The following is a 27870-nucleotide window of genomic DNA, read 5'->3' on the forward strand; positions in this document are numbered from 1 at the left end:
GCAGAAACCCTTATGTAGATCAGGATTTTGACTAATAGAAGTCTGGACAAAACTGGTTTATAAAAGGATTCGGAGACCAGCTGAGCCTTCATCTGTCTGCTCAGCTGATGGTGACAACAGCTGGAGCTGCTACCAGGGTGGATGGATAAGGATTGCTCTCACCTCCAGCATTTATCACTGCCCCCTTTGAAACCAATGCTTCCTTGGTTTGGCTCCCGTTGGCCTTTGGTGCTGCTGGATTGTAGAACTCTTGAACATTTCATTGTCTAGAAAGAAGGGGTAGTTTCCATGACTCTAGGACCTTTAACTTGTGTATGAAGTGTGTGAGCTGAGAACAGGCCTTAGAACAAAGTTTAGCAAAAAAAAGGCCCATGCGCTGAACACCACAGCCTGTTTTTTTGTGGGACCTACAAACCATATACATTTTTAAATGGTTTGAAAATAAAATCCAAAGAAGGATCGTAGTTCATGAAACATGAAAATTATACAAAATGAAGATTTCAGTGTCCACAAATAAAGTTTTATTGGAATAGAGACAGTCATCTGTTTTGTTGGTTGTGGCCGCTTTAAGTAGTTACATATCCTGCAAAAGCCTAAAATACTATCGAGCCTTTTACAGAAAAAAGTTTACTGATTCCTGGTTTAGAAGTTTGGGTTTGAATTCAGGACATCTTTGGGAGGAAAAGCTTGGACATCTAACAGCTTACTCATTTTATAGAGAAAAATAGGTGAAACAAAAAGATAATCGTTTTACCTAATGTTGGAAAAAAGCAAGGCAGGGCCTCGAGGGAAACTGATAGAGAACAAAGTCTTTGGGAGCAAAGACTATAGTGTTCTCGTGAGAAGAGTATTGATGTTTATCATCATCATCATCATCATTATCAAGATCTGCCTAATTTCTATCTTTATTAATATAATTATATTCATCAAGATCTAGGATTCATTTGGTATTTGAATTTGGTGGAAATGACATAGCAATTCTGTCTGACAGCAAGGCCTCTAGAAAGTAAATGTGAGAGTGGACTAAAGGGTTAAGTGATTCATTTAATTTACTCATCTATTCACGTATCCATTCATATTAGCATTTCGTATGTAACTATTGTGTACTAGACCCTACTTAATACTGGAGTACAGAATTGAATATTTCTTAGTCCTTATATCAGAGTTGAAACTGCAGAGAGGGAATTAAAATATGAAGTAGAAAATGCACTAATAGGTGTGAATATGGGGAACAATGAGAACATAAAGGAACAGAGTACTTGAAATGTGACTAGTGCAGTTGAGGAACTGAATTTTTAAGTTCTATTTACTTTAAATAATTTAAATTTAAGTAGCCACACGTGGCTAGTGGCCACCATTTTGGACAATCCAAAAGAGGACATTTTCATTATCATAGAAAGTTCTATTGGACAATGCTATTCTAGAAGGTGCTTTTGCTTTTAAAACATTTGGTAAGTATATTCTCCTGATGAAAGATCTAGTCTCTTTTAATGTGGCTTCTTCAGACATCTCCAGAGTGTATCTCTCTAACTCCTTGCCACTTATTACATCTTCTTTCTACATCCTTCTTTTACTGCATTGCTGTCATTGCAGGACAATACAGCAGTAATCTGGGACATCTAGTGCCCGGGGGCTTAAATTTTCCCTCCAAATAAGGAAAAACTCCAAAGCCCTGGAAGCTTCATTGAAGAAAACCAAGCCAAACTCCCTCCCCCACAGTGAACCGCAAGACCCTTTGAAAACATGATTATTTTTATTTGTGTAAACTTAAGATGGAAATAAGAACTTCAAAAGAGCATTTGAAAAAGACCCTTCTCACCAAAAAGCTTAAATCATTTCCTCTGAAAGTTTCCTTCTATCGAAGGTTCACTTTGGTCCCATAGACCAGCCGCCTCCTTTCTTCAGTCTGAGGGGGAGGAACGTGACCTTGAGTTTCCATTGATACCGCGCTGGGGTCCCATCAGGGTCCTTGTTCTTTCCTTCTCTCTCAGGGGCAGAGACTGGCGCTCTCTGTTGGCTTTTGTCAAAGCCAAATCTTTGAACTTTATTTTTTGCTTCCAAATCCTTTTCATAACTGTGCTTCTCACACCTGCCCCACCTGTCCACTCTCAGGAGGAATTTGTGCAGTTATTTTCATCTGACTTTATAGTTACCAGTGTGCAAAGAGGACCAGGGAGTACACTTATTTCCTTGTAATTTTTACTTTTCTTGGGCCTTGATGTGTTGGGAAGAGAAACTTGGATTTTCAGGTTGTCTTTTGATGAGGTCTTCTAGTTGGAGTTACCTTGCTTCTCTTGGGGACTAAGTAATTTGTTATTCTTCATTGCCCTGTTCCCCTTTCTCCCAAGGGTGGTTCTCTTCACACCTGCAGGAGACTTGTTCTTTCACTTCTGTATTATCACATTATTTACCGCATTTATGAAAAAAGGGGAAAATGTTTTCTAAAAGCCATAATGAGAACTTTGATACAAGCAAAGCAGTAATGCTTTGTTTAAAAGTATAGAATTTTCTAAGAAAAGGTGAAAGAAGCCTAGGGAATGAAATATATTGAAAATAGACTTTTTGAGATTTACATTATAATGGGAGAAGAATGAGGGAAGCAAGAAATTGATTCTCCACTAGGGATTGTAAAACTGATGGTCTACTGGCTAGACTCTTTTGCACATAGTTTTTCACATTTTGTGGAATTAGTTGCAAAGGTTAAAACATATGGAATTTTCCAGTTAAAATTTCTTTTTCAATTTATCCTAAATTTTTTTTTTTTTTGTAGAAGCTCAAAGAACATTCCTATATACCAACAGTTATCTGGAGCTCAGAAATATACCCCTTTCCACTTTACCGTGGACTTCAAATAAACTGCTATGCTCGTTTCAGTTACCTGCTTGATCAGTCTGCTGTCAGTCTCAACCAGACTGATTCAGTCTGTTATCAATCCCTCTAGGTGGCCAAAAGCTTCATTAACAGTCTACCTAAGAGTCAGAAGGGCTTCAGTGTTCTGTGACAAGCCAGCTGGAGACCAGGGATTTTGGAATTCTGGATTCTTGGAATTCTGTGCATCCTGATTGTATATTTGATGTCTTCTTTAACTGGCTACCTATGTGAAAATTGGACCTCAGCTTTCTTAATTAACTGTCTCTGTGCAGTGGTTGTTCCCATGTGGCAAGGATGGGACTGGAAGTATGTGTTCCTGCAGGAGCAAAGTATCAGATAAAACTTGTTTGCTCTTATGAGGTTCAGATCTCTATTAGTTACCCCAAAATTTAGTGTCTTAAAGCAACAGTGTTAACATTTATTGTTTCACACATTGTCTGTGGGCCAGAAATATGGAAGTAAATTAGCTGGGTGGTTCTGGCTTATAGTCTTATGAGATTGCAGTTAACGTGTGAGGCGGGCCTTGACTGGGACTAGAGGATCCACTCCCCAGATGGCTTGCTCGCAAGGTTTTAAGCAGAAGGCCCTCAGTTCTTCATGGTGAGGACCTTTCCATAGGTTGTTTGAGAATCTCATAAGATGGCAGCTGGCTTTCACTAGATTTATCCAAGTCTTTTCTGACCTAGCTTTAGAAATCATATACTATTCTTTCTGCCATATTTATTGGTCACACAGACCCAGTGTTGGAGAATACTAAATGAAGAATATATATCCTTAAGGAAAAAAAAAAAAAAAAGGTTGGGTTCCACCAATACCAACCTCCTCAGAAGCCCTATTTGGAGTCACTGCATGAGTGAGCCAGTGTAGCATCTTGTAATGTCACAATCTCTCAGCTGTGTTGAACAGAAAAAAAAAGTTCAAGGCAAACATGTGGCCTGAACACTGGTACGCTGTTGGTTCATGGTCATTGGCCAAAGTATTGTTCACCTCACTAAAATATTTTTCTGTGACCAATAAGAAAGAGATATTGACAAAAGAAGAGATGACTTGCACCAAGATCTTTGAGGAACTAGACTCTCCAATTCTCCAGGTTTTCTCCAGGCTTTCCCTCTTGAACAACAAGAGATTCCATTTTCTCAAAGCTGTGAGACCTTAGAAGATAATCACAAAGTGATTATAAGGCAGAATAAGTAGTTTAGTATTTCTGTCGAACTGCTTCTCCAGTGTTTCAGTCTTTGACAGTATTGGAGTGTTTTTGTCACTGCGGTGTCCAGTTCAGTAGTGACACAGAAGGTTAAAAGATCAGGTCTCTTCAGAGACTTGAATAGACTGTTCATGAGATTCCCTGTTCATTATCTGACAAATTATTGGTGGCTGCATTGGCCTAGACACTCTACTGGAGCCTAAGGTGAGCAGCATACCAGGTGGATGTCAAATGATAATGAAAGCTAATAAGAAAGCAACGCTGGTTAATATATAGACAGTAGTGATGAGATTCTCATGTTAGATTGGCCAGGTAGGGAAGACCTTCCTGGGGAAGTGACCTTTGAGTAGAAACCTCGATTGAGTGAGGGATTGAATCTCGAAAGTATCTAGGGGAAGAATATTTCAGAGTGGGGGAACAGCAGGTGGAAAAGCCCTCAGACAGAAACTAACTCTCTGTGCTTCCACGTTTCATTGAGGCTCCATCCATTTCCCAGCACCAAGGTTCTCTCACCACCGTATTGCTTCTGGATTGAAATATGTTTTGCTCTCTTGACCACAGTCTTATAGTCCAGCTTAGCCTTCTTCGCAAAAGAAATATTTCTGCATGCTGATAAAGATTCACATGGGAAGCACATTATGCTGTGGTGATTCTATGTGTATTTCCCCTTTTTCTCCCCACAGAGATTTTTACAAAACCATGTATGCAAACAGTATTTTTGTTTGTTTCACTTGAGTTGCTTTTGCATAATGTAACAAGCCCATGATTTCACATGTACAGTAATTCATAGAAAGTGATAGTCATCTTGCTTAGACACCTTAGTTCTCAAAACTAGATTGCTAAATATAGTACCTTCTCAGACCCACATATGGTACCATAAAAAAAAGAAAAAAGAAAAAATAAAGGTCAAAGTTTCCCCACCCACGAATTTGGTTATAAAAAACAGCAAAGCAGGGTTTTTCTGAACTTGAATCAGTAAAATTTTAATTTAAATAGTATCCTGTTTTGACAAAGTGCTAAACCACAAAAGTCTCAGAAAGACACTATTAAGCTTTTGTCAATACCTGCTGGCATCTCTCAACAGGAAACTCTGGATGGCTTTTGTTGTCGTTTTGTGATGCACTGACAAGGAATGCATGCCCATATTTGTTGCATCCGGGAAATGGTCAGAGTAGCTCTGGCGAGGCCTGATTGTGTTTACATTGACTTTAATATGTTGCATAGCCCTATGCCAGACAACACCTGTATTGTTTCTTTTGTTTGAATAATCAATATTAGGTTTCTCACTTTGCTAAGCTTGCTTCCAGAATGAAACACAGTACGATTTACATGAGCTCTATCCCAAGACTCACCCAGCGAAGAATTGAGCCTGCAGCTCTTTGCTACCTTGCTCTTAAGCTCTCATCAGTCGTTCAGTTCAGCCGCATGAAGCCTGCACCATTCTCCAATGGCCTGGACGCTCCCAAAGGTCTTCTGAGAGCTCTTTGTTGAAATTCATTTCTGCTCTCGTTCATCTCAGTTTGTTGCATGTTGTAGTAAGTTGCATTTTACTGTAAAGGTGACTGCATTTTCCTTATGGGGCCTTCAGGGTAAACAGCCGTTAGTTTCCATCTGTGAACACACATGTAGCTTATGTTTGCGTAGGGTATCCAGTACTTACGAAGTCATTATTTTTCTTTAATGTTCATGCTCCATGGTTCTGCATAGATAGTCTATGCCCCAGTGCCAGACAGAGAGTTAGCCTGTAATTCTAGCTGAATGTGTTACAGTTGAAAGTAGGATGCAGTGGAAGCAAGTGATGGATCAAACAAATAGCTTTTAATTTTACCTAAATTGGTTTTCTACTTTGCTCTGCAGAAGTTTGCAGTCCAGGGTCACGTTAGATGTCTCTCAAGGATTGGAAGAAAGGTATTCTTGAAAAGTGTCTGGCTAGACAGAACTCAGAATTTCAATCCCTGCCTGTCATTGACTGACTTGGAGAGATTGGAGATGCTTTCTTTAGTCTGGGATTGCAGCCGTTATCTCCAGACCAGCCAGAGACACTGGTGGTTAGAAAAGGGAACAACTATTCCAGATTCTCCAAGGATAAAGTTAACATGACATTTGTTAAATGAGTCCCCCTCCCCCACACACACACACACTTTTTTCTCAGTAATTGCGTAATAATGACATTGGTATATTGCCTTGTCTCATAATGGAGAATTAGATTTTCTTTTAGGCAAGGCTCACAGATCTATTTAATATGGAATTAACTAGCAATCCTGGATGAATAAACTAACTAGTACTGGAGGGGCACAATCAGAGAGGACAGAGCTCCCTTTTTGCCCCTTTGCCCAAGGACAAAAGATAGGAGAGGCCAACTGCAACATGAGACACTGATTTCAGGTGTCAAAACAATTATGAAAGATTTCAATCTGATATTTTTAGTTCATATTCTAGAATTGTTGGCCATGTAGTCAAGAGAATTAGTCCAGGCTTTAGGGACACAGGGAACCATGTCTGAATCCTGACTTGCCACTGTGACCTTAGGCAACATATTTAACTTTTTACTTTTTTGTATGTCTATTAAATGGCTAGAAATGATACCTACCTTATAAACTTAAGGTACGAACCAAGTGAGAAGTGGAACATAACACATCCAGCCAGAGACACCAGCATGTGACATATAACAAAAAATACCAATAATGTTATAAGAACTTGATGGAATTGTTTATGATGACTTTAAAATACCAAGTTAATTTTAATAATCATTATTAAAAATTTTAAGCCACAGAGCCTCACTAATCTTTGGCTAGAATTTCATGATAATAGGAGAATAAATGAAATTTGGGGATGCTGAATATTAATAAGGTGAAGTAAAAAAATTAAATGGAAGGGAAAAAAGTAGCTCTGAGCTGTTGACAAGCTGGACAGAAAGCACAACAGCATAGAATCGAGTGGATTTTTATAAGATCATTTAATAAAATAAACAGGCACTAATGGAGAACAGCTTTTCATGTACGAATCCATATTTTTAAAAAATTATTAATTTTTAAAAATTATTTTAAAAGGAGAAATCAAAGCCTTTTAAAAGATTACCATTTTTAAAGGCGAGGATAATCTGTTGAAATCCTGTCAAAATGTCCTGGTCTCGAAAGGTGATTTCAATCAGCATAGTTTACACAGTGGACATTGCAAAATAGGCCACCAGAAGACAGAATGTATTTCCCTAAAACATATGGATTACAATAAAATAGTTGCTAGCCAATTTTGTAAATCATTTATTGTCAAACTTTATGATATGATTGTCACAGTTTGGGAAATGGGACCTAGAATAAAAAAGAGAAACTTTAATGGCAAATTCAGGAAAAAGGCAGAAACAGACCCAAGAGTGAGGAACCAGTGCAAGGTTTGTGAAAAAGGACAGTAAAAGAATTTTGAGTGGAAACCCATTGGACCAAGAAGTCTAGTCTTTCATCATGAGACCTCGGGGGGAATTTCTTTGTATTTTTTTTTTTCTTTTTAGATGATGAAAATATCTTAAAGAAATTCCCAGGGCTATGAGTAGAAGACACTTTATAAAAATTTAAAGTGATGTTGCAAGCCTACCCTGATAAGAAACTTGTAAATTTGGGTGATCGAAAGAAAAAAGCACGTGTGCTGAATTGAAACCTAGTGATTGATGCGTGGCTGGGACAGTTTTCATATAATTGGGTTGACCTGGGGAATCCCTTCCAGAATGGCATTATATGAACCAAGATTTGCAACTGCCATCATGTGCTTTGTAATTGGTGTTTCCCTCTTGCTATACTTTTCAAGGTTGATTGGCAGTATTAATATAACTACTTCCTAATTTCCTTGTGGAAAGAGTTACCTGTATTAATCAGAACCTTTCCACATGCAAATGTCAAAACCCGACTTAGACTGGCTGGTGAGTGGGAGAAAAGTCTGTTGGTTCACAGAACTTCAAAATTCAAGGGTTAGCCTGGCGTCAGACACAGAGGGGACTGGGCACTCAAATAATATCATCAGGACTTGGCTTGGCTACATTTTTTATTCAGCTGTGTTTTGGTGTTAGCTTTATTCTTTGTCAGATCCTCCCTTTCCTGAGGCAAGATGGTCTCTGAGAGCCCCTGATTCACATATTTATAGTTGTACAAATCCTGCAGAAGAGATTCCCTTGGTTAGAATTGCATCTATTAAAACCAGGTAGGTGCAGAATAAGTAAGGTGTAAATTGTCATACCTCTGTTTTCCATTTAGGAGATGATGAAGTAAGTAGGTGCTGTATAGACAGCTTATTCCTCATCATCTTGAAGAGAGTCAAGTGTGCCGCATTGTTAGTATGAAGCCAGTCAGCAAGTTTAGTAAAAAAATCAACTCCATAAGAGTTGGTGCAACTTGACATTTAATCTCAACCCTGTGGTTTATCTGCTTGTAAATCTTGGGAGAGCAATGGAAATACATTTTCCAAGACTCAGTTTCCTCATCAGAAATCAAATATAGTTGGCTGAGAATATTTCTGCAAGTCCCAATTTGCTGGAAAAAGTCTGTATTTCAAACTTTTAGTTCATCTTTGTAGCGGTTTTCAAATTATCCTCATTTCGCAGACTTATGATATGTTCTAGACTATCAACATTGTCTGATAGAATTTTCTGCGGTTGACGCGTATGACTGAGGAACTATTATAATTAATTTAGATGTAGTCACATGTAACTAGTGTCTACCCCATTGGACAGCTGAGCTCAAATAGAGTTACGTGGATTTTAGCGAGTGGCAGTGAAAGATGACTTAATTCTTGGCATCCTGTGCCTTTGGTAAGTTAATAATTCATTGTATTTTTCCCTCATAATTTACAGTTAAAATAACAAGCACCGCTGATTCCAACAAGTGCATAAAGACTACTGTCTCCATACGTATCCCGTAACCAGAAAAAGTGTTGTGTTAGAGGTTGATTATTGTAGTTTTTGTGGTTCGTGTATCTGCCCTGCCGGGTTATATGAGGCAATGGAAAGAACAGGAGTCAGAAGTTTTGGGTTCTGGTGTTGGTTCTGCCAGTAACTACTTAGATGTATGACCTTTGGCTAGTCATTTTTCCTTCCTGGGCATGAGTTTTTCTTATCTGGAAAATGAGGGGGTGGGATTAAAATGATCTCTAAATCTATGCCAGATCTAAGTTTCTATGATTCTAAGACTTTTTCTTCATTCTCATGGCCAGAATAGTTACTGAGAGTTTCTCTTTATGTAGTTGCTGAGTGTAAGTGCAGGTGATTGAAAGGTCTGGGGAGATACCTTGGACCATTTCTACATATGGATTGTGGAGTGTTGTAACACTTTTCAAATTCCTATTGGATCTGAAAGAACCCTGTGGAAAGGAAAGTCACGTGTTGCTTCCGCATTGCTTAGTGTTCTAATCCCATTGAAATCTAGAAGAAAATGAATAACAGGTAGCATTAAGCAATGCATACTTAATTTAAAAGTTAGTTTAGTCTGAGATGGTCTTGTTAGGCTACTTCCAGTGTTGAAAGTGGAAGTAAAGGCTTTGGAGAGGGTGTGGGTAAGATGGGCCAACCGTGAAGAATATTGAGTGAGGAACAAAGAGGAAGGGTTGTTAGCCTAAGTGAGCTTGAACAATCAGTTCATCAAATAAAACCATAACTACTGTTGCTTGGTGTAAGACTGAAGAAGAAAATTCAAATATGAGAGGCCTTTTTTGGCACCCAGGGAAGTTAGGGTTAAGGAAAGATGTTTGAAGTGACTTCATCTGTAGAAGGTTGGATTTTGAAGGAGGAGATGAATCACAAATGAGGAGAAAGAGGAAGGAAAGAACATTGGCCAGATTTGCAAGAGCAGGTAGGAGGATTTGAAGTGTTTAAAGGACAGTATGGTAGGATGTGTCAAACCAGTACAGAGGGAGAGAGGCATCATCTGGGGCTGAATAGAAACAAGATGTTTATTTGGTGATTTAATTTTGATGTTCAGAAATTACATGCACTAATTGTGCTGTTATCGTGCAATAAGGCATCTGAGTTAAAACATGTATTGATGTCATGCTAGTGAATTCTCATTGTAAATAAAAGTTCCTATACCCTATCTCCATAAGATCGTTTAGACATGGTTGCATCTTGTAGCTTTATTTTTATTTTTTAACTGGCTATCTTTATGTATGGGAACAGTCATCTCCAGAGATTCATTTTCATTTCAAAAAACTTCTAAAGGTGTTAATTGCATTTTTCAAAACTCTTATGTAATTATTTAAAATTATTCTACCGGCACCATAAATCAGAACTTTTCCCATTATATTGCCAAGGAACATTTATGACCTGTTTAGACAGTTTTGATTTATAGGTTTAGGAAACAAGAATATAGAAACCATTGCCAGGTTTTAATTTGGACATTTTTTTAGCCACATCTATTTCTGCAGCGAGAAGAAAAAAAGCCGGTAGGAGAGGTGATTGGGAAGGTGTGTTTCATACTAGTAAGATGCAAGAAAAAGAGATACAAGACCCAATTTGGGGGTCCTGCCCTGAAATGAGCAATTAGTGTGTCTTTCACATGTTGTTTAATCTTTCTATGCATTATAGTTAAATATTGGTTCCAGGTATCAGGTGCCTAATTCTGAGTGAGTTATTTAACTTTCTGGACCTCAGTTTCCCCACCTATATAAAATGCAGACTAATAATAGGATCTCTTCACTGAGTTGTGGCATAGATTAAGCAAGTTTGTTTATTTTTTCATTGAAAGACATATTTATGAAGCACATACTGAGATTCAGACACCGTATCAGGTTTTCAGTAAGGGTGGCAGGAGGAACCCACCCCGATACTGTGCCCGATCTCTCCCAGTGTTTTCAGTCTGAAACAGGTGATAAATGTGAATATTCCCTGGCGTGAAACCAGTCTTGGTAATCGTCAAACGATTACGGTAGCACTCCAGTTTAGGTGTTGTGAAACACTGAAATGCACTGAGAAACTAATCACGGTACATCTCAGGTTATACGATTTGAGGAATTTAGACATGGCAAAAAGTATGTGTGTTGAGGAAGGATGGAGAAGAGTTAGTATTTTGAGATGAAAAATCACGATCTTTTTAAAAAGATCTCAGCAGGCTGAAATTCTGGATCAAAATTAAAAAGAACTTTAATGAAAGTGAATGTAAGGCCCAGACCACTGCATAGGTGTGGAGTCACGACTATAGCAACTCCAACAAACTGTAGCTCATGTACATTAGTTAGGGGATGACTGTGAACTCAGTAGCAGTCAGTCGGGACCTGAGAGTGGGCAGGACACTGAGGACCCTCAGCTACATTAACAGAATGGAGGAATTGAGGCTCTGCCCTTCTCTGGACTAGACAGATGGCACCTGCCTTACTGTGCTCATTTCTGGACACAACATTCGAGTGGGGTTGTGGTAGACCAGAGTGGAAGGCCTTGTATATCACATGTCAAAAGCTGACTTTATGTTTGGGAAAAACAAAAAAAAAAAAAACAAAAAACAGAACCTATTTAGCACCTTAAGGGGAGAGGGACAAAAACCAAGACAGTGTGAGTCTGTGTTAGGAAGGAGCAGACTCCCTGTAGTACATGGTTAAAGAGCATCAGCTGTTGGGATTTACTTGGTCCCTAAGTCTGCAATTCCCAGAACCCTGGTGACTAAAGGGAAGTACAGATTGTGCCAGCTCAGTCATCTGATTCTGAAGAAAAAGGTTAAAGTTGCTACTGTGACTGTGGCCCCAATGAAGTGTGGGCTGTGGCCTTCCTATAGATTTTCCCTAATCTTTCTCTTTCTTAGCTGGATCAGGCAAGAGGCTTGACAGAGCAAAATGGAGCAGAGAAACCTCTAGCAATGAAAAGCCAGTTTCAGGGTGTTCTGATGTTGGCAGCAGCTCAGGAAATTGTTTTTCCCACCTTTCCAGCCTTATCTCCATTCAGGATTCTTTTCATTTGATAAAATTAGCAAGACAATTGGAGAATAGATTTTTTTTCTTTTTTTTTAGATCTAGACAGCTATCTACCTTCAGTATGTATAGTTTTATGGGACTCAGTGACTAATTTACTCACAGCTATAAAATCTAAAGTGATTTGTGTAAACCTTGAAGCATAATTTATATTTAGTGTTATTTTATTTTAATTTTCAAAGAATCAGATTAATTACTGATTGTACGTATGAACTCATTTTTTGCATGTGAGGTTACTCCATCATTGAATTGTCATCAATAAGATTTTAGCCCCTACTGTGGCAATACATAAAAGCTTTTCTTGTCATTGAGTGTGCATATTACCTACAGAGATGCTGTGATTTAACATATACTTAGCTACCTTTTCTGTTATGCTGTGCCACGTACTACAAGTTGAGAGAGAAGAAGAAAAATACGGAATTCATATTTTAGAACTTGTAGTTTAATGAAAATGCATACATGAAATGTAAATAAAATGCAAAGGGGGGGAGGGAAGAAGAAAACATTAATACATTCATCATTTATTTGTTTATAAATTTATCAAATATTTGTTAAGGGGCTATAAAGTACGGGGCACTCTTTTTGGCATTTGATGAACTGGTATTTGGTAGAATGTTGAAATGACTGGCATAGACATCAAGGAAGTACCAACCCATATGCAATGCCATGGATAGTAAGGTGGCTAAGTTAGTGGAGTGGCTTCTTCCACTCTCTTACACGTGAATGCGTTTGTTTTTCTGTTGGAGAATGATCCCCCTAATGGAGGAGTACTTTTTGTCTAGTCGTGGCTTCCTTCTCTTTCTCTATAACATTTGGTTTCATAGAACTAGACAGGACTTTAGTTGTTCGTCCTGCCTCCCCCTGCCCCCCACCCCCACACTTAGTTCTTAAAAGAACAGTGAATAAAAATTAACAAGAGCCTCCTTCACCCCAGCTCAGCTCAGCTGCCTTCGGAGAAAGTGCACTAAGACTAGACCTCACAATTCAGCGATTGGAGCCTTGCTGCAAAGAGGGAATGACATGTGAAAGCCCATTGGAAGCCTTGACTGTGCTGGTTTTGTTGGAGTTCTGTTTCCTTTCCTAAGAGATTAACATACAAGTCCTTAATGCTTTGTGAGTTTGCCCCAGTATGGAGCGAATTCTCTTCTGTTCTCTGATGGGATGTTATTTAACCCCTTTGGTGACCAAAGTATCTACTCCTCGAGTCCAGGCTCTTTAACATTATGCTAGTGGTTCCCAGCCCCTGGGTGTATGTTGAATTCAACATCTAAAAAATTACTAGGTGCATCACACATCCATTGCGTCCAAATCTCTTGGTTGAAAGAATCAAAATCATAGGTTTGAGAGCATGCCAGAATAGAAATAAAGAACATCAAACTCTGCAAACTTGTGGGGGAAAGTGTGAATCTGTGTGTGTGTGTGTGTGTGCGCGCGCGCGCGCGCGCGCGTGTGTGTGATCCCGCTGAGGTCAAGGCTAGGAGAGATCGTTAAATACTGGACATGATGTGAATCAAAAACAGAGACCATGCCCTAAACAGGAAAAATGAAGAGACGAAGAGATGCATACATTTTGAGATAGGAAATACAGATGAAATTGGGAAAAGAAGAAATACACTTTGATCTCAAAGGAAAAAAAGAAATACCACAAATTATAATTGCCCAGCTTTGTTGGATCCTTCACGGTTCCCCAATGTTGTGGCTCTTCTTATCTCCTGTGTGGATATTTGCACGTGCTATTCACAGCAGCTAAAATATTTTCCCTGCTTTGTCTGCCCAACTACCTGGGGCCAAGCGTTATCCTTAAATATTCAACATAATTCTTGTCTTATTTTAGAAGTCTCGTTGCCCCTTTAGGCTGAGAAAGGAGCCCCTCTTTTCTGCTCCCTGTAGTCTGTGTCTCTGTTTTAAAATTCAGCAAATAATCAAAGATTGCTGGTTCCATGCTGTGTGCTCTGTGAGCACTAAGAGTCCCACTCCTTACTTTCGGTAGTGTGGACATTGGAAACTTTGAAAGGAATCTTAAAACCAGTTCATTAGGTCATTAAACCATGATATATTTGGGTGCAAGCTGAACGCTTTCTGAAGGCATGGTGGCTGGGGCTCTACCGAAAGCTTTTCTTTCCAGAGATAATAGTAGGAAAATATCATAAAAACATAGGCCGAGGGTTCATATAAATTAGCTCTCATGTTGGCCAACCTATATGTTCTTGTCACTCAGAGAAGACTCCTCCTTAGATTACCTCAATGGGTCCTAGAGAACTCATTTAACAAACATCAAACTCCTTCCCATATCCGAGTGATGACCTAGTTGGTAGAGGTGACACACTTGGTAACCTAGAGTTAAAAGTGGGGCTGCCTGATTATCCTGGATTTAAAAAACAAAACAACCCAATATCTTCTTCCATTGTTGGCAAAGGTACAGTCAGGAGACGGTGCAGGCAACATTAGAACGCATGGCAGTCTCTCTCCAGAACTACCATACGAAATTATCTGGTGCCTTTGATGTTAAGGGTCAGAATGCTCCCTATCACTCTGAAGTTTCACCTATACATCTAAGACACTGTCTGTTGCTGGGAGAGGTGGAGTACCATCCAGGCCAGGGTTTCAGGACCACTAGGCCACTGCCTGGTACTCAGTAATGTTTTGGAAGGTGATGAGGAGAGAAGTCTGTCCACCTGCCTGTGGTTTTCTCTGTTCTCAGCAGTGGAAATAGGAGTATAAGAAGTTCCTTGATCAAGGAGAAGTAATTGAAGAGAATTGATGAGCCCGTTGTCCCATCCCTCATACTACCAGCCTGGTTGTGGGTACTGATAGATTCAGGAGCAATTCCACATTCATGTGCTCAGTCGGGGTTGTCACTGTGAATTCTCATAAGAAGCAAAGAGAATATCAGAACTTTACTTTTGTATTATTTCAGGTTCTATTCATACTGATGAGTCTTGTGACTCTTGGTTACATGTTTTCCAAGGAAGTAAAACTGGACCAGCCACTTTGTTCTTCCAGGCTTGGTTCTAGCCCTCAGTCTGGTTTCCAGCTTGGCATATGGGAGAAAAACCTTGTTTTTCAGTCATTCAGGCCCCACTTCTCCCCTTACTAGCTGTGCAATATTGTATAATTTTAACTCTCAGAGCCATAGTCTCTTCATCTGTTAAGTGGGCATAATGATGTCTCCTTTATAGCTTTGTTTTAATTAAGGATTACAGGATAATATGGAAAGTGCCAAACCTATCATGAGCTCACAGTAAATGTTTGTTCTGTTTCTCAGCCATCCTGTTACCAGGACCAGCCCATCCCTCATTTTCTCTTATTTTGTCAGACCATGTTCTGAGGTCCCAGTATGTACCTCCCAATTTGTGACTGGTAACGTCTTTACAGTATTTCCAACCCCTCCTTTGCCATGACTGGTTCTGGTCTTCGTTTCACAGTTATCTCCAACTCACCTGAGTCTGTAACCAGTAAATGAATATTCCTAATATAGAAAACTAAGCTCTGGAGGAGAGAATCACATCCCAGCTCTTTTATTCACCAGCCAAGTGATCTCACACAAGTCCCCCAACAACTGTGAATAGAGGCGATTTTGCTAGTCTAGACACTTACGGACCAGTTGCTTGCCATCATTGGATCAATCGTTAACACCAGTGCTCTGGAATCAGGGAAAATGAATTTAAAAATTGACACCCTCTCAAAAAATATCCACTATGAGGCAAATGATTGCTTCCACTTTACAGATGAGGTGATAAAAAAATGAATTTTCATGACTCACCTACTTTGTAGGTCGGTAGCAACGATTGGATTCACACTTCCATCTCTCACACTCCAAAGTACAGTTAACCTTTTCGCATAAAATGGATATAATAGGGATCCTGTATTATAGGTTTGCATGAGAATGGTGAGATAGTTTATGGCAGGACTTTCACAACTTCAGAAGTCTGGCCAGAGGTAAGGGGTATTACTCCTGTTGTTGCACAGTGTGCGCATAGCCAGGGAGAAGTCAGGAGTAGCTCGAAGTAGAGAGAAGAAAGTTGGAGGGCAGAAAAAGTTAGTGGGATAGTGAATGGATGAAAAAGGGTGTCAGAGAACAGCTAACCACAGAGCTCCCTGATTTCAAAGGTCTAGCCTGTTGGGTTGTGACATTACATAGATGTGTCCTGACCCATCTCAAAAATTGGACATCACTGAATTTAATTAAGATCAATTAGACATTCCTTCTATTGTGCAAACACAATGCCTTAGTTGTTTGAAAAGAGGGAAGTTCTATATGACCTGAAAGCTTTCTGCTCCATCTGCTGCTTTTCTTCTTAAAGAGGAAATGCCATTTAAAATAATAAAAAATAAATAAATAATTGGCCTGCAAGCTGGACTATATACTTTGCTGCATGTAATTTCTCAAGACAAGAATTATTAGGTCTCAGAAGGAGTCTGATATCTCTGAGATACTATGCTTCCTTTCACATTTCTTTTGCAGTTCAACCTGAACATTACCTATAACTTCAACCTGAAATGGAAATACCACCACCCTCAGTAGCCGTCTGATATATGAAACTATCCACTTTCCTCTCTCCTTTCTAAAATGAAACAGACAGGAGCAGGAGAATGGCTTGGGAGGTAGGACCAGAAATTCAGGAAATCACTTTGGTGGGAGAAGGCATAGTAGAAAGAGAGAAAAACTTTGATAGTTAAAGAAAAGAAAAAAATCACAAGGACAAAGAACATAAATATGTTTGGAAGTCAGGACATTTTAGAATCCTCACCGGAGGCCCCAGCTCAATCCACCAAGACTTAAAACACATTATGTGACTTATTCTACGGCCCACAAGTTGTTGGGCTTTAGAATTTTCTAAAAACCTTTTTTTTTCTTCCTCTCTTTGTTTCCTGATTTACTGTTGACATGATAATAGTGTCCAAGAACCCTGAGCTCTTAAATCCTGTTTATTTTTTTTAACTATATTCCTGGAAGTTTTATATAGGACCTTAATTGTAAGCAAGAAAATACCTAGAGATTAATCCTCTGCTAGTACGAAGAATGTACCTGGTACATAAAAAGCCATCAGTAATGATACTTCTATTATTATTGTTATTGTTATTTATTATTATTATTATTATTATTATTATTATTATTATTAAAGAAACCATAGGGACTATCTCTGCCATCTTCTTCTTTGTTTAGGTAAAGTGTGTAGGCTCAGAGAGGTGAAGTGACTTGCTCACAATCATTCTATTAATTCATAACAAAGTCATATCCAGTACTCCTGCATCATCCTGGAGTTAAACAGGCACTGCTCAAGACCACTTAGGACTGGAAAAGCTCTGCCTACCTTTTTTTGTTTGTTTGGTGAATCCCACTTTGGAACTCTTTGGAAACCACATGAGCCTTCAGAGTGGGAAGTGGAGACGGAAGGTTGCATAGCTCTCTGCAGATCCTGTTCCCGAGTGCCTACACAAATCCTCTCTGCCTAGCCTGCCTTTCCATCCCCTGACCCCCGAGAACTAGCCTGATAACTTCTCTACAAACGAAGACAAATTTTTGGATTTTTATATAGTTATTCTTAAAGATAGGGGTGTGCATGTGTGTACGCACACGTGCGTGTGAGATTAGTGACTATTAAGGAAAGAAAATTCATAGAGAGCTACAGGACCCCAGAAAATGTTTTCTGTGTAGTAATTTCTGTGCCACACAGTGCGGAAGGCAATTATCTTTGGAGGGGATTCCACAGCCGGCACGGTCTTCCCCAGTGTAAGATTTATTGTCGGTTGGATTGGGTGTTCTTTATAAGAGCATTTACTCGGCATCTAATGCGCTGTCAAGAGTGCTACTTCCTGAATGCTTTTGAGGTTGCAACTGCTAAGCTTCATTTTCCCGTCGTGGAGATATATTTTTGAAATGGTATGCGGGGATTTGTAAGGCCTAGTTCTTCCCATTGACACCGACATGACACCCCTCCCCCCCCCCCAGCATGGTGCCGCTGCGGAAAATTGCCGTAATGCTAGAGCCCTCCTGCTGGCACGCCTGTCCAAACGAGTGTGTAGAGGGTTCCTGTAGTGGGGAGAGGGCCCGGGAGCGCATCCTGTTGTTTTGTGTAAGCCATGCCAGCTAATCAGTTTCAAAGTTAACTGTTTTCTTACTTCAACAAAGGATAGGTGAGAGCTCTTCTTCTGCTTTTTTACTCCCTCCCCTTTATGTGGATCTCATGAATGCCAGAGGAAAACTTGAGCTGCGAGTCAGTTAAATATACTGTATCATGAAACCTTAGGGACCATTGAAATGGGAACAGTGGCCCTTTACTGCTAAGAAGGTGTTTTATTGAAAATGCGCCGACATGCTTTCCCCGGAGAGTGAGCAAAAGAGAAGGCAAGATGCCCAACATAATACAGGTTGTTCTCTTAGGCAGGCTAAAATATAGAGCTTGGCACTCCTGCGCTGTGCGCAAGCAGGCAATAGAATAGACGAATGTGCGTTTTTACATTAAAAATGCCATATTTCACTGGCGGCGCCCCTCCCCCATTTTTTTAAGTGTCTTAATTTATATATTCCAGTTAACAGTTCATTACGTGTCCTTTCTCTCTCCAGCTTTTAAAAGTTGTCTTTCGAATAAGTTGAGGTAGTTGAAATTTCCTAATCCTGGCTGGTTTGCCAGCAGAGGGCAGGCGTAAAGAAGGTTTTGACATGAGGGTGTGTCAACGTAGGGTCACAGGAGGGTGGCGTTGCATGGGAGGCAAACCTGTGAGCATTGTTCAGAGGGCAAGCTGGAACAGGCTCCGTTTGCCTCTTCACAAGCCTGCTGCACAGGACAGGTCTCCAGAAAAGCTGACTTTACTAAACAAAGGTAGCCAGTTACTTTTATCTGATATTCAGCAATTTCCATAATCAAACGTTAAAAATAATTCAAATGCAATTTCATCCCCCAAGAGCCATCTTTTCTTCCCCCTTCAGTGACCTAGTTCTGCTTATGCTTAAAATCGAGGGTTTGCATGTGGGTCTGCCATAAATACTGTCATTCTTTGGAGTAAAAATAAGGACTCACACTCGATTGTGGTGCTGATTCCTTTTTTCTGATATCTGAGCGATAAAGCTGTTTGGGAAATGATTTCCTTCCCTAAAACATGTACTTTTTTGAGAACTTTGTGCACTTCAGTGTAATCTGCTCTAACTTTATGGTAGAAGCAGTTCTGTAACACATTTTACATTATATTAAAACAAGAGATTATATAGCTTTATCATAAATGAGAAAGCAATGTGTACTGTCAGTCAGATGTAGAGTCAGGACAAAATGTTGCTGTTTTCTTTTCCATACATGATTTTGTTTATCATTGACGTTTTATAAATGTCTTTACATTTAGAGTTAGTGCTAGGGGGAGGGGAGAGTGCTAATGGCAATTGAGAGGATGTCATAATGAAAAATTTAAACTTCTGTATAACAGGGAGAATCTATAACAGTCTTTTCCCTTGGCCAAGCAGGCACAGAGGAAAGAAAAAAAAAAGCATAATTAGCTTCATTGTCAACATAGACATAACAGCGACATAAACAATATCAATATTGAGCTAACTGCCTTAGCTCTCTGTAGATGGATGATGTATTAATTTATATTTTTAAGTAAAAGCACCACTTAAATCAAGAAGGAACAGCAGCTCCTTAGAGACAAATGCCCAGATCTTAAGAATCGGGTATTGCTATTGCAATTTAGTAACTCTATTTGGCTGCGGGTTGGTGGTCTTCAGAGATGCCAGAAATACTAAAGCAGTGCTCCCTCTGGAGACACTTGCTGTCCTAGGAAGGCCTTCAAGCTCTTTACTCTGGAGTAAGGGGCCTGAATTTTGAATTCCCATTGTGTCAGCGCTTTCTCTGTAGCACAGAATCAGTTGGTCAGATCTCTTTAAGTTCTGTCATTTCAGAATGTGTTCAGGGTACTCCACTAAATTAATTGGAAAAAGGAGAGGAAATAAGTGTTAATGCAAGTGTTGTTTGGAGGAAGATGGAGAATTGAATTAAGGTCTTGGCCTCTCATGATGCAGTTGATTTTTTGACCCATCAAAATGTTCATCAGTTTTAATTTCACTGGCTCTGACAGATCAACTTGCCTACAACAGAAACTACAGTTATTTCATATGAGAACCTGGTACCTTAACTGACTTCATCCGGATAGGTCTCCCGCTCTTGATGCTGCTAGAAATGTGTGACCCAGTGTCCATTCACGTGTCTTTCTTTGGTTATTTCCAAGCAGCTTCTGACAAAAATATAACCTCAGTTGGAAGTGAGGACCACGTGGGCCAGGCACCACTGCTGGTGCCTCCTTCGCTGCTATGCCATTCATCAGTGTGCAGGAATAATGTCCTGACAAGACACGCTCCTTCTTACTCTTCCTTAAATTACACCTTATCTCCATTCTCAGCTCTGAATGGGCCGTAAAACCTTTCACTTTCTTCTGCATTCAAGGCTAAGGCTCAGCAAAACCAAATATAATACATGATTTTAGTCCCAGGTGTGTTATTTGGTGGTTTGAGTTTGGTGTGGGATCATAGTAATCTGTTCTTAAGTACACAGCCAGTTGCACAATGGACTCATTTAGCAACTGATAAGTTTCTTAATATGCGATGTTTGAACAAGGGCTGTATCTTTTGTAGGTGTTAGGATGTGGGCATCAAAAATATTTAAAGTACAGTATTTAGCATTTCTCTCACTCTTCCTTAAACATTAGCCTTCCCCCACCCTCACCCCACCCCCAGGTATTCATTTTATATTTTCATGGGCTCTCTCTTTCTGTAATTATTCAGTATCTGCCTCTGCTCCCCCTTGGGGCCTGTGGTGCTGTGTGTGTTTGATTCTTGGAGGGAAAAAAAAAATCACTTTGCCCTTCTGAACCTCAGTTTCATCCTCTGTAAATTGGGGGTTGCAATTTCTGTTCAAGGTTTGAAAACTAAATGAGACTCTATGGCTGAGTAACCCATTCTAAAGCCCTCACAATCCAAAAAATACCTTTTGCGGGGGGTGGGGGGCGCTTTCTAATGCAGCATTTTAAAAATAACCTGTCAGTCATAGTAATGAATAAATGGCATTAACTAAGTCTTGTAAATTACTGAATGTTTTACATTTTATATTATAGTCCAGTGGTGGGAGGTTCCAGTTCTCACTGAATCCCAAGAACAGGGCAGGTTAATCAAACCACATGGAAGGGGATGCTTAGAGTCCAGAATTCATCAGAATGGCTGGGGCATATACAGTTTATCCAGGTTTATCACTGGCGGTGCATTTCCTTGCCTAGAAGTTGTCTTTGAGTCACTATGTCATGTTGGAGGGAAGGCAGGGAGGGCTCCAGGCGGCATCTGAGTTAGCTTGCTAAGCCACTTCCTTCTCTATTGTCACCTCCCCTTTATCCAACCACCAGTTCTTTAAACACAACCTCCCAAGGAGTCTTCCCTGACATCTCCTGTTCTCACTGATCTCCCTCCCCCTTTTCTGTGGTCCCATGTGCTTAAAGCCTCCATCATGCAATTCAGTACTTGTGTAACTGTTGCATTGCATCACTCTCTAATTATTTTGTGTAAGGCTCATTTCCACAGCTGGGTCATAAGCCTCTGTAATGTTCATTGTTTGCTTGTTTGTTTGTTTATTTTTTGTTTTGATATTTCTGGCGACTTTAGCTGATAAACACTGACCTACAAAGGAGGTAGTCCAAACTTGTAAAAGCATGCATGAGTTTTATGGATGCCTCACAAAGGGCTTGTCTTTAAAAAAAAAAAAAAAAGAATTGTTCAAAGTGCATTCCAATTTTGTTCATAGACATTACATTAAATCTCAAAATAACTTTAATTTGAAAAAAATCACGTGTAGTTTGAAATGGCCATTTCCACTTTCTCAGTGTGCATTGGTTGAAGAGAACTTCCTATATTTTTATTTCCTGTCTTTGGGGCCCTGCCAGCACCTCCCAAAGGAGTACCTCGTCTCTTTAAGAATCAGAACTCTACTGATTTCATGGTAAATTCTGGCAGATTTAAGGCCCTTCTCCCCCAAAAAAGAATGCACTTGGTTCTCTATTGAATATTCATGAGAAGGTGGGGTCACATTTTTGTGACCTGAGAAATTCCATTAATAAATTTGTTACCTGACACAGAAACACTTTAGGGTGGAGAGGGATCTGTGCTGCACTTATTTAACATCCGATCATAAGTTGATAGTCAACTGGTGCTTTTGTCTCTTTTGCAGCCAGACTAATGGGGGAATAGTCTGCTCCCCTGCTGACCTTATTGAAATTCAAGCATTTGCTTGATTGGAAGTTTTATCAATATGCTTTCTGGTTTGTAGTAACCTGCATTAACACCTCAGATGGAAAAATACTTTCAAGTGAAACTGGAATTACTGGGTTCGGATTTGTGGCCTTTCTTTTTAAATCGAAGGAAAATAGATAATCATTAATGTCACTTTCTGTTCCTTGAATTTTTGAGAAAAATATTTAAAATGTTTTGTTTGTTAAGTAGAGGCCAATAAGTTTCTCTCTAAATGTAAGAGTAGTAAATAGAGGTGATTTCTAGAGCTGCCGAAATTGAATAAGTTAACCTGGCACCTAAATCGACCCAGTTGAGCCAACAGAGTTTAGCATATTGGTGACTTTAAAAAAAAAAAAAACCCACAGTGTACTCAGCTTTAAATAGCATTAAAGAGCAGTGGCTGTTTCTGATAGAGGTCATGTTAAAGTACTTATCCAGAGTAGCTTTTGTTGCTGTTTTTGTATAAATAAGAAAGGAATTTAAAGAATTATTTCTTAGCGAACGTGTGTCAGATGCTTTCTTTAGCAGCTGTCGTTCTCGAGGGGAAGTAGCTTGGTTCAGCGACGAGGCACGTTTGGCTATTTATTTCAACCCGTGTCGGGTTAGTTTACCCGCACTAGCACACTCTGGCGAACCCGACTCTGTAAAGAAAAGGGGCGGGGGGAGGCCAAAGCTTGGTTAAACCATCGACGTGAAGCGAAAGTTCTCTTGCAAAGGCCGTTTTCGAGGAAAGCGCTTCCCTGAGCCCCGCATCCCCTTCCGAGTCTAAACAGTCGCTCTGAGCACTCCGGTGTGCGCCGCCGGGCGCGCGGCTTCCCCTCCTTTGCCTCTCGGGTTTCTCCGAGAGGTTAGGACAACTCTCTATCAGTTTCCAAGACGAAACAAACACGCAACCCGACCAAAACTCCCAAACCGGCAGCCCCGGCCGGAGCGGAGATGCGCGCGGTGCCCGGCTTCCCAGACGTCAGCCAGAGGCGGGTCAAAGGGTTAACAGCAATTAAGTGGAGTTGCTCTAGAGACAAAAGCAGGATTGCACCAGAGCGTGATTTCACCTGCCGCGCGGAGGGGGCCGGGGCGCGGGGAGCGGGCCGCGGAGCCCATTGTGTGGGGCGCGGCGCGGCGCGGCGCGGGGTGTTTAGAGGCGGGTTGTGATTGGTGGAGCAGGGCGGGGCGGGTGGGCGCGGCGCGGCGCGTCTTGTCAGCCCGCGAGCCGGAGCGCCCCTGCGCGCGTGCAGTCCGCCTGCACGCCGAGGCCGCCGGACCCCACGCCCGGCCCGCGCCGGCGCCCCGAGCCGGCTCCGCGCGCCTGGCGGCTACATGGAGAGTGTCAGGTTGGTCCCTCCGATTGATCTTTGCCGTTCTGCTCTCCTTCCCCGGGCTCCGCGGTGCCAGCTTCCTGGGGCCTCGCTAGGGAAGGCAGGAGCGTCCGAGTGTTTCTAAGTTGAGTCTTTTTAAAAAATAACAGTTGCTGTTTACCAACTTGGGTGGGAGTTGCGCTCTGAAAGTGGAGGCGGAGGAGGGAGTGGAGGGGTGGGAAGAAGGAGCTACAGGCCTGTGGGTCCTGGAGAGAGACATCCCCCCACCCCCGCTCTTTTTTTTTTTTAAATGTTCTTGGGTGGGGTGTAGTTGAGAGTTGGAGGAAGTCCTGGCTGTGTGTTGCTCTCTCGCTCTCGCTCTCGCCTTTTGGTTTGCGATCCATTTTCTGCTGGTCTGGCCTTCACGCAGCCACTTTGGTAAAGCCCTCGCCATCACTCCATTCCGGGGACGTATCTGGGGTGTGATTTATGTCACTTTGAGAGCGTGTGAAATATACAAGGAGCCTTCCATCTCAGTATAACCCCTGTGGATGTTTCTTTGCTTCTGATACTGTGTTTCTATATCTGTCTAGGCTATTTTCAGCTTAACTGTTCAAATTGAAAGAGTTCACATTCAGTGTGGCGGGAGGGGGGCAGATAAAGCCCCACACCCAGGCAGGCCGGTTAAGGGGACACTCTGGCAGGTTGGGGAGCCTCAGCTTCTGTTGTGTTACTTTGCTGGTTAATTAAGTAGCGAGTTGGGTTTGGGTTAGGACGCGCAGCCGACTGAGGAGTTGGCGCAGGTTACTCCCATCTGAACGTAGCCAACTCAACTGTCAAAACTGAAAGACGGTCAGTGAAAAGGAGACTTGCCCCCTCTCCTTCAAGTGTTGTTATGGGAAGAAAGGGATCTTTAGGAAATGAGTGGTAAAGTTTTAGAGCAAAGTATGTATAGACTCTTCCTCTTTGGGATTAACTCCTTCAAGGCCTGCCGGTGATAGGTAAAATATCTAGTCATTTTATATTCTTGTCCACACAGACCAAATGTTCTAATCAAGCCAATTTAAAAATGCAAATCATCTAATTTCCATAGATTCCAACATTCTGAAAGTGACACATTTGGGGGAAAAAATTAAGCCTGATAACAGGAAATGTGAATCATACTATCAGTGACTAATCTGCTTAAGAAAAAAAAATAAGTTACATTTATTTTATCATTAGGAAGTCAGCGTTAAAGAAGCCGATTTTTTGTTGTTGTTTAAATCAAGTGAAGTTTTTTTTTTTTTTTAGAAGCAGCCCCATCTTCCTTTTTGTTGTTGTTCGTTTGTTTGTAATAGATTTTCCAAGAGGAATGTGTATGTGCAGTCAAAGGTGGTTTATGTGGTAAAGTGTTCAAGCTAGCATGTTATTGTCACAGACCTCAAACATGATCACATGAAGATTTTAGTTTAGTATTTGATATTCCGTTGTTTAAAAATTTTCTTGAATGTTGACTAATCACTAAGTAAACCAAATGAAGACGGAAGCGCTTTCTTCTAATTGATACCCTTCGCATAAATTGAAAAAGGATCTACTATCTTACATGACCCTTTGTAGCTGCCTGACACATTTCAATGAAAAGTGTATGAAAATGAAACCAAAATACAGACTGCCTACCCAGAGACAGTGGCTGACTTACTCTGGGATGTGATAGAGCTGAACTGAAAACGGATTGGGCTGACACTTGATAATCAAAGTTGATTTATTGTTCATTAGTACTGCATTAGCCCTTTCAGGCAAGACAGTTATTTGTGTAGTGGCCTGTCAAGAGCAAGACTGCAAGCACCTGTCATTTCTAAGGCATGAGATAAGCAACTAAATATTAGCATGATGTGAATAAAAATACATTGCACTAGGTAAAGGGCCACATGATTATAATTTTTTTCTTTAATAAAAAAAGCCGTGCTCGATACTAATCTGTAAGAATAAAACTATTAAAGATTTTCTTTAACCCTAAGAACTACTTATAGAAGGAAAGGAGTGGGCTTTATATTCTATTTGCCCGAAGAACTTTCTTTCTTACTCAGATGTGCAGTTCATCTGATAAAAAGTTGATCAGTTAAGGAAATGAGAAGCATAACATGTCAATTATTTAATCCGAGTAATTCAGAGAAAGTAGCCTTCCCGTTTGTGTTGTGTTTTTAAATAAACATATTTCATTAAATGAAACTAACTCTTCTAAGCATGGGCTGATTATATGAAAATGTGATGACATCATAGCTAAGCTATGATAATGTCAGATAATAATGTCAAGTGCATTTTCTGTAACGTGTTTCACTCTCGATTTTTTTCTTCCCTCCCTGGAAGGGAATGATCTCATGACATATAATAGAAAACAATTTAAGTGTCAAAAGAAAACAAAATTAGTGAACTTTTGTCTGCAGCCATAGAAACGTGGATTAACTCATATTTTTCCAGGGGATGAAATGGAAACATTCTGCATGAGGGTATATAGTGTATTGTCTTCTCTGATTTTTCATTTGACAGGGATTTTTAGAGGCTGTGATCTTAATTAAATCTCAACTAGCTGCAATAATGCATCTAAAGGCATGCAGTGTTGCGTAACCTTGCTCAGTTGGTAAATCATAAATCATCAGAAAGCTTGTGATAGGAATGGTTGGCTTGAATTTTTTTTGTTTGTAGTTAAGTGTATCTCAAAAACAAAACCCTCACCATCGATGCCTTGTATGTGCACGTCGTCAGGGCCTGTCACTTGAAGATAAACTCTTTCGTGACACTGACCAGTTCTGCAACTTTTCAGCCAACCTCCGCACATTTGCAAAACACAATAAAATTAAAATCCAAATTAATTAAAAGCAATAAATTCCAGATTTATCTTGGCTAATGTGGCAGAAGTGTCTTTGAGTTAGTGTGTTTCTGAGACAATCAGGAGAGACTATTGTGACCAGCTTCTCAGCTTGAAGTAAAATTTGAGTGAAATTTGAACTGGCAAAAAAGAAGGTTGGAGAAATTCATTTTATTATGTGGTTTAGTTGTGGGTGAACATCACTAAAGAGAAACTTAAAACTGCTCTTAGTAACTGGGCAAATATAATAGCTAGTTAGAATCCACTTCAGGTAGTTCTTTGTGATTTAAGCAAGGGATAATGCAGCAACAGATGATGAGAGAAGGTAGAATTAAATAAATACATAAATCTTGCCTGTATATGTTACATGTTAAAATATGAATTCCACAACGAGGAGTTATAATCATTAAATAGCTACTAGTCCAAGTTTTACAAATGCTGGTGCTTGTAAATGCTGGGTTATTTACTTTTAATGCCTTTTAAACATGTTTTTAACTACTGCATGTTTTGGGTCATATGTATTCTGTAATAGAAGAGGCTATCTGCATATAAAAAATTGAGAGAGCTATCTTGTAGTATATTAATTTTGTATGTGTTTGTACATAATATTTCATGTAAGTCTAGGAGTTATGTTGCTGATGTGCTGTAGATCTCTTGGGGCAAAAGAGGAGTGTAGCTTTTTGTATGCCTGCCTGGCTAGATTTGGGGTTAGTCTTAACTCCCTAAGCTGAATTTGTTTTGGTTTAGTGAAAGGTTTCTCTTCTTGGAAACAGCATGAATTTTCTGGATATTCGTTTTGGTCATTGCAGAGTGTGCAATACTGTCTTCTCTCATAAAATTTAGCTTTATTTTCTTTATTATTATTATTTTTAAAAAACCTCAGGTACCTCTTAGCTAAACAGTCTAGTGCAGAATTATCTGGAAAGAGCTAAACTGGGCCTCTGCTTTATGATTGTAGGAATAATCTTCTCTGAGTCCCTCTTCCAACCTGGCAGTTATTTGAAGAGAAATTAATGAGAAAAATAGGTAGCGAGCACATGCGTTGTGCCTCATTTTCAAATCCGGTTAAAAGCATGGAGATGTAAGCTAAATGTTATGGTGCACTTTTTTAGAATACCTTGGTATCATGTTTTAATTTTTAAGCTTTATCTTGCCCTTAAATCTGAAACATCATTGTTCAAATAACTGAGAACAAGGTAAATCAACAACATCAAAAAGGTCGGCTTCTCTGATTTCTCAAGGGCTTGTTATTTTGTACTTCCCAATTCTATTTGATGTCTTGACAAAACAAGATGACACAGGGGAGAATACATTAAATTTTGATTTTTTTTTCATCTAACCTGTTACAGTTGTGGCAGCTTAATTTCTTTTACTTGCTCCTGAAGATGGCTTTTTGTACAATTACTCTAATTGTCACACCACTTCATGAGACGGGTCCTCACAGCTTTCCCATTTGCCT

At 40.0% G+C, this 27870-nt stretch overlaps 1 protein-coding gene across 7 annotated transcripts in view; it reads left to right on the forward strand.

Annotated features, from left to right (window-relative positions):
* FOXP1 (forkhead box P1) overlaps positions 1-27870 on the forward strand; it is a 477086-nt gene that overhangs the window by 355733 nt on the left and 93483 nt on the right. The window contains exon 1 of one of the 7 annotated variants that reach the window (XM_016141483.2): positions 23500-23602. The exons of the other annotated variants lie outside the window; for them this stretch is intronic. The gene's annotated coding sequence lies outside the window, so the exon portion shown is untranslated. Of the gene's footprint in view, positions 1-23499; positions 23603-27870 lie in introns of those variants that run through there. 7 annotated transcript variants of the gene reach the window in all.

This window comes from Rousettus aegyptiacus, unplaced genomic scaffold (genome assembly GCF_014176215.1).
Source record: "Rousettus aegyptiacus isolate mRouAeg1 unplaced genomic scaffold, mRouAeg1.p scaffold_m13_p_4, whole genome shotgun sequence".
Taxonomy (NCBI): Eukaryota; Metazoa; Chordata; class Mammalia; order Chiroptera; family Pteropodidae; genus Rousettus; species Rousettus aegyptiacus.